Raw genomic sequence first — 7,719 nt, 5'->3', positions numbered from 1 at the left:
CAACAAGCATCTCGACGAGCAACTCCTCAAGCATCTCGACAAGCATCTCCTCAAGCATCTCAACAAGTATCTCGACAAGCAACTCCTCAAGCATCTTCTCAAGCATCTCAACAAGCAACTCGACAAGCATCTCGACAAGCAACTCCTCAAGCATCTCAACAAGCATCTCGACGAGCATCTCAACAAGCATCTCGACAAGCAACTCAACAAGCATCTCCTCAAGCATCTGAACTAGCATCTCGACAAGCAACTCAACAAGCAACTCTCTCCATTATCCCAAGATTGTGCAGGGCATTTGCATATACCTCTTGAGGGCATGTAAGTCTTGGAGGTAGCATCCCAAAGTTCTCTAGCCTTTCCTTGTTTGCATGGGGTATTTTATACCCATTGCCCCCTGCATGGTTCAAGATTTCAATCATGCAAGCTTGTAGAGATAGGAAAACTCTGTTCAGCTTGTAAACATCATAGTTTTCAAATTCATCTAGCACACCCTTGATAAGATCCTGAAGCGTTCTAGGGCTTAAACAATCTGTTAGAGATTGCAACGAGCTGAAGAACCCAAGGTCAAGGCCATTCAGATCAGGGCTATTGGCAGGTTGTTGGATTAGTCTGATATCGAGTCCAGTTCTTTCCACGGCTGCTAAAAATTCTGGGTCATTAGGCAAGATATGAGGCTTAGCGTTGTCTTGCTGTATATAGATGGTTTGCCCAGCATCATTCTCAGGCCAAGATGCTTGTATTGCTGGCAGCAGGTTCTCTATCATGAACTCTCTCATTACTTGCCTGTTGACTTTTATTGACTTTGTCTCCAATGTTCCTCTGGGCCTGTTGTCGCTTCTCCTTTGAGCCGGAACTTCTTTCACAAACGGCCAAATTCCAAGTTTTCCAGAGAAGGTCACATTTCCTTCATTATCCCACCTCGGCCTAGCAATCGCTGTCAAGAACATAACCTTTCCAATACAACTGCCGTTTTGCAGAGTTCTTGTAGGCTCTTCCTCCCCATACAACAGATAATAGTTCCTTTTTCTCTTGGTCATATAGAACCATTTCTCATCGATATGAATAATGTTGTGCATGGTCTTGAATTTTGGCCTTTCAGTTTGTGTTGTTGTCTCATCGAGCATTGACAAGCAAAATTTCATTCTATCCTTCTTGTTCTTTTCATTTAGAGTTGGCTTCAAACAATTTGTATGCCTCTTTATCAACTTGAGCATGAACTTCCGGTGGAGTGTCGTAGGGCTGCACCCGAGTTGCCAGGCAAGTGACCTGATAGTAGACCTCCTGTTTAGTGGGATGGTAGGGATTTGCTCTAGATTGATGTCTTTCGGCTTTCTTCCACAATTTCCTTTCCTCTGACCTGAAACATCTACGTCTAGACCTTCAGCAATTTGCTCCATCGCTTTCTTCCAAATCCTTTGTATATTCCAGACACCCACTCCAAAGAAATCAGCAATATTTTTCTTGTCATCTCTCTTAAACTTTCCCCCTCTACTCATGCACAATGTATGCATTGCAACATAAGCAGCATATCTTTTCTTGTCATCTAGGATATCCCTTTTCTGAACTGCTTGCTCAACACCTGCACAAAGAAAATATATTATATATGATCAAATGGAGTACAACAATGCATTTACACAAGTCATTTGAGTCGTTTACTCTCTACTCATGATCATTTGAGTCATTTACCTTGAACAATTGCATCTCCTACATCTTCGTCCATCTCATCTCTTACATCTTCGTCCATTTCATCTTCATCTTCTGCAGGTGGGGTGTAGTTGAGGTCTGGGAGATCCATGTTCTCCAGGCAACTAAAAAGAACTTTCAAGGTAAGAGGTTGAACTTTCAAGATGCACACCAGTACATTTTGGAAATGAAAATGATCAATTGGAGCAGTACAACATTATTGCATACTTTGTTTGCACTATTCTCTTGCTTGCACTGCTTGTTTAACGTTAAATGATCAGATGGAAATGAAAATGATCTTTGAGTAGTTTAGTGTAGGACTTGGAGTAGTACATGAATACTGAATTTGTATACTGAATTTGGAGTATGAAGCAGCTGTATGGATTACTGTTAATTTTGCATACTGAATTTTGAGTAAAATGGAGTAGCTCTGTCACTGAATTTGGTTGGTAAAGATGCAGTAGCAGTAGGAGTTTTTACTACACCTAACTAACGTAGCTGCTGGGGTTATTTAGTTATCGCACCTAATTAATTATCATGTGTAATCTGAATGATGTGTGTACCAACTGATGATGGTTCTCAAGTTTAGCATGCATCACCAAGTTAATTTTGCTTTGAGTATATTTAACTTGGAGTCCTCCGGTACTCCAAGATTTGCTACTCAAACAAATTTGGAGTACTTGCACTTGCACACAACACTACTCAGCAATTTTCAATTAATTTTCTTGGATTACTCCATCTTGCTCTGTTAGGTTATCTTGTTTTTCTGTTAATTATTCGATCTTGGATACTTGGAGTACTGATGATGATTGCTGCTGTTATGTTAGGACTTGCAAGCAGTAGTTTTAGTAGTTTAGTGTAGGACTTGCAACAAGAGGAGAGCTACTGTAGTATACTCCTCTTGTGACCTCCATATTCTTGCTCTCTTCTCTCTCTTCCCTCTTCTACAGTAATATGAGCCCTACAGTAATATGACTTGTGACCTTGAATTTTTTTCCATCAGATTGTTTTAAAGAAGGGCTATTGAAAAAAGATGTGTGAGGGCATCAGTCACTCTCATGCCGGCATGCCGCACTTTCAGCTAGCAGGTTGGTATCTCAACATTTCTCCATTCAAGTCATTTCCCATAGTGTTTTTTTCGAAGCACTAACTGCAAATTTGCATACTAATAATGACCGGAGTATTTTATTTACATCAAATTATGTCAAACAGTTTAGATTGTTCAGTCATACCATAGTGTTTAAAAGTTTGGACATTCTGAAGATTCAAATAAAAATAGCCATGTGCACAGTTTACTTGATCATGTCAAGTTACAGGTGAAAGAGACCCTCTTATGGGAATAATGGAGTACAGAAATGATAGTGAGTTCCAAGTAAGGCTGAGGTAAAATTTTCGGAGGCCATGCTCTATGTTTTACCACTACCCTTCTTGGTATTCATGCTCCTGATATTCATACTCCTATTCCTACTCAATTTTAACTGAAATGAGAGTAGCAATTATTTTTGCCCATTAATTCATACTCCTACTGATTTGGAGTACTGATGAAACTAAGAAGTCCAAACCTGTGCTAAATTGACAGTACATGCTCATTTTTTGTATTGACAGTACAAGTCCAAACTTGTATTGACAGTACATGTTCTACTCAGTGTTCATCTTTCAGTGTTCAATATCACTGTTCAGTTTCAGTGTTAAATTTCAGTATTACTCCAAGATTGTACTACATGCAATTATTCAAATTATTTAAGACAGATGATTACATCAAGTTTATGATCATCAAATTGTTTACTCGGATGCAGAGGGAGTAATGGGCGAGGAGATGAACCTAGGAGAGCAAAATTGAGAACTCCAGCTAAAGCAGCTCCTGCCCAGCGGCGAGGACTTCAGCGGCAGCAGCACCTGTGCATGGGGAGGAACAGCCCCTGGGCGCGCGTAGGCAGCAGCTCGCCTCCACTAGCAGGCGGCAGCAGAGCACCAGCTCGCCTCCACCAGCGGCCGGCAGTAGATCAGCACCTCGTCTCCACCAGCGGGCGGCAGCAGAGCACCACCTGGGCGCGCGGGGGCCGGGAGGAGCCCCTAGCGTGGGAGAGGAGCGCGGGGGTGGAGGGCAGGTGGCGGAGCCGCGGAGACGGAGGTGGAGTGCCGGGGCGGAGGTGGAGGGCGGGTGGCAGAGCCGCGGAGGCGGAGGTGGAGTGCCGGGGCGGAGGCGGAGGTGGAAGACGCTGAGGAAGATGACGGACAGATTCAAAGTTTGAACTGGGGGCATAAAGGTCCATTTGCCCATTTTCACCTGGTCGGAACATATTCCCCAGCGACATACATTTCGGAACAGAGGGAGTATTAAAGATTCACGGTTGGGGGAACCTGGTGTAATTCAGAAAGGGGGAGTAATGGGTAAGGAGGACAAGTACGTTTGTAAGTTCTAATCCGTACATACATGTCCATAAGTTCAACATTTTTGTTGGCAAATGCATAGCCCCCGCATCATGCGGAGGAAGGAATTGGTTGGCAGGCGAATTCAAGCTGCCTTTCGAATAGCCAGACATTCCACTGCCCTATATATAAGATCTGAAAGGAGAAACTCTTAACTTAAATTCTAGTAAGTGATGTTTGTGTAGAGTTTCAGGATTGATACGTCCGGCTCTGCGAATATGAGGCATCTGGAATAGGAGTTTGAGGCTTAGAGTTGATGTTAGTAACGTACGTCTATGGTGCACCTCTTTGCCCTTCGGCTGAACTTTGGCTCAAGGTGTTGCAGCACTCCATGCTTCCACTCGCCCTCGTTCCACCAGAGGCCACCGGCTCGCTACACCATTGGTGGGAAGGAGGGAGAATCCTACACCATTGGTGGGAAGGAAGGACCTACCATATTATCTTAGGTAAAATAGCACAAAACAAGATAGCCCCTGACTCTCCATTATGGAGAATGGAGATTATCATGTCTCCAATTCTTGCCTTTCGCACAATATTGCTTCTAATAACCTCCTTACGACTGTCCATATATTTTTTCCATTCTTTGATTATCATGTGTTCACCAGTTTTAGAAATCCGGTATGGACAGGTGAGATTCGTAGGACGACCTGGCTGTATGTTCAAAACATCAAGGCGACCATTCTGATACATCAGATGAGGCACACAATCCATCGGGATTTTCTGTTGAAAAACATAGTAATAACTTCATAGTTAGCAATGTAGTTCAGTTTTAGAAGTATGCAAAAGATGCACGGATGTCGTAATAGTAAAAAAATCTTACCAGGGCATCTCCATGGAAGTTATCGTGGTTCAACACATGCACTAGTGGCACGTATTGATCATAATTTGGAGGAGTTCGATAAAAGGCATTGTAATTCTCAATGTCAGTACAATATGCGACCAGATGATTTTTCTCCTGATAAGTTAACTCAGAGCCATCCGTGTAGTAGGTTATGTCTAGCATCTTCCACACATTCTTTGAAGAATGAAATTAAGCTATCAATGGAAATATGTTGTCAATTTTTTGAAATAAACAATATAAATTACATAATAACTATGTTTGAGAAACTCACATAGCGGTAGAATTGGAAGCATATCAACAAGGACCCAAATGTGCAAATTGTCTTGGTTGATGTCAGAATCACCAAGATCCATGGTGATAAACATACCCTCTTGAAAATCATACATCTTGCAAAGTGCTTCCCAACCCAGTCAAACCAAAATGAGATACGCTCTTAGAATTGTATAGATTTACCTCAAAATCCATACCATGATATGTCCTTAGGTTAATTTTCTTTGTTTCATTCCTCTCACGATCTTCAAAACTCATCCTCTCCATGACATAGCGTCTTGCATGGCATGGGATAAACTAATCGAATTGTAAAAGACGAAAATTACACGTTGAAGTAGTAGAAGTCGAGCTTAATTACGAAAAAAACACTTTGCATCGTAATTTACCGTATCACAATCGAAGGCCTCCTCGAGCTTAATGCTGAAGGGTCGACCTTCGTCCAGGTGAGGCCTGTCGCAGAAACCCCGGTTGTCGCCGCACCAGGAGCACTCCCCGGGACCCACTAGTAGAAAAGAGGGCTTTGGTCCACCCCGGTTTAGCCCATTAGTCCCGGTTCATTAACCCAGGGGCCACGTGGGCAATTTGTCCCGGTTCGTTTGGACCTTTTAGTCCCGGTTGGTGCCACGAACCGGGACTAAAGGGTGCGATGCCCATTAGTACCGGTTCGTGGCACCAGTTCATGGCACGAACCGGTACTAAAGGTCACATTTTCAAACTCCACCCCCCCCCCTCGTGGATCGCCTTTTTAGTTTTAAAAAAAATAAAAGAAAATCATGAAAATGTCAAAAAAATAAAAAAAAATAAGTTTCCCATGTGATATGTGGTCTAGTTGTTGGGAAAATTTGCAAATGTGAATTTTGACTTTATTTGCAAAATCTCTCTAGAATTTAGTAAAATGGGCATAACTTTTGCATACTGACTCGGATGAAAAAGTTTTTTATATGAAAAATCATCTACTCGAAAAGTTACATCCAAATTTAACAGGGGGAACCCCGTTAAACGTTTTCAAAATCCTCAAAAACCTAACAGAAAAAAAGTTACGGGGCTTTTAAGATCTAGAGTGGAAAAAATCGAAAAAATTTCAAACTATGGTCAAACAATGGTCAAATAATGGTCAAACTAATTATTCTAGAATATTAGTGTTACTAAATAATTATTTCAGTTATTTTGAATTTTGGTCAAATCTGGTCAAACTGTGGTCAAACAATGGTCAAACTAATTATTCAAGAAATATTAGTGTTACTAAATAATTAAGCGTGCTCAGGCTGGGGGAGTGGGAGGATGGGTGACCGTTCGGGAAGTTGGATGATTAGGAATGAGGAGGGGTGATTAGAGATTAAAGGATAAATTGAGCAGTGATGAGGGGTGGTGATTAGAGAATAGAGGTTAAAATAATTCAAAAATTTGAAAAAAAAATTTAAAAAAAATTTAGAAAAAAATATCATAAAATTTCCTTTAGTCCCGGTTGGTGTTACCAACCGGGACTAAAGGTGGAGCTCCACGTGGCCGCGACCTTTAGTCCCGGTTCCAGTTTGAACCGGGACTAAAGGTGGGAGGCATTGGTAACGGCCCTTTAGTCCCGGTTAAAAACCGGGACTAAAGGGCCTTACCAACCGGGACTGATGCCCCCTTTTCTACTAGTGACCTTCTTCATCTGACGACATTTCCTATATCATAATTCAAAGATTAAACTTGTATAATTAAATATATGTACTACAAAAACTGAATTAGATCATTATTATTCATCACAGGTTGACTATCGGTCTGTCGAGTCTTTTCTTGAAAACTCTCAGCTTACGTGGTGTATATATTCGACCGTCGGTGATGGTAGCTCCTTCTTTCGTTCCCGTGTGCATTACACCAAATTGTCTAGCACACGGGAACGAAGGAGAAGCTACCCCCACGACAACAGTCGAGATTCTTCGTCCTCTCATATATGGTGGAGACTCTCCCTCACTAATTCCTCTCTGACATTTGCGACCGTCGGTGATGGTCGTTACCCCTCCTTCCCTAGTGCATAACAAAGGTTTAGCACCCGGAGAAGAAGGAGAAACGACCCCCACGTCAACAGTATGGATTCTTCGGCCTCAACAGACTTAAAGTCAACCTGAAATATTGTTTAATTATCTTTCTAGAAAATCCAGGGCACTCAATATTTCCTACATATTGTAGCACAAGTCATGCCAAAATTCACGGAAAATTCCGGCATGACCTTTGCTAAGACAGGACATATCGAGCGCCTGAAATTTGCCGGAACAGAAATTAATCAACACTCCGGCAAAACATAGGCCACTCGGAGGTGTAGCCTGCAAACATGACCAGCCACTTGGGCAACCACATATTGTATTTGAGCAACACAAGATATACGTGTTTTTATCTACATCATATCTTATAGGACTCATATTGACATGGAGATTTGGCTGGTCTCACCTCGAGTTCGGAGGGGGTCGGTGACGGGGACGACGGCGGGGATAATGGAGGTGCTACTTGATTTC

At 42.1% G+C, this 7,719-nt stretch overlaps 1 long non-coding RNA gene across 3 annotated transcripts in view; it reads left to right on the top strand.

Annotated features, from left to right (window-relative positions):
• Nucleotides 1-3,782, top strand: part of LOC119321950 — a 7,368-nt gene extending 3,586 nt beyond the window's left edge. Inside the window, exons 2-4 of one of the 3 annotated variants that reach the window (XR_005155300.1) lie at nt 1,765-1,826; nt 2,687-2,771; nt 3,480-3,782. This is a non-coding gene — a long non-coding RNA (uncharacterized LOC119321950). Of the gene's footprint in view, nt 1-1,764; nt 1,827-2,686; nt 3,068-3,479 lie in introns of those variants that run through there. The other 2 variants (XR_005155301.1, XR_005155299.1) reach the window with 2 other exon arrangements.
• The last annotated feature ends 3,937 nt before the right edge of the window (nt 3,783-7,719 follow it).

Source organism: Triticum dicoccoides, chromosome 6B, assembly GCF_002162155.2.
Source record: "Triticum dicoccoides isolate Atlit2015 ecotype Zavitan chromosome 6B, WEW_v2.0, whole genome shotgun sequence".
In the NCBI taxonomy this organism is placed as follows: Eukaryota; Viridiplantae; Streptophyta; class Magnoliopsida; order Poales; family Poaceae; genus Triticum; species Triticum dicoccoides.
Note: the sequence above shows the minus strand (reverse complement) of the source record. Positions and strands in the feature narration are given on the sequence as shown.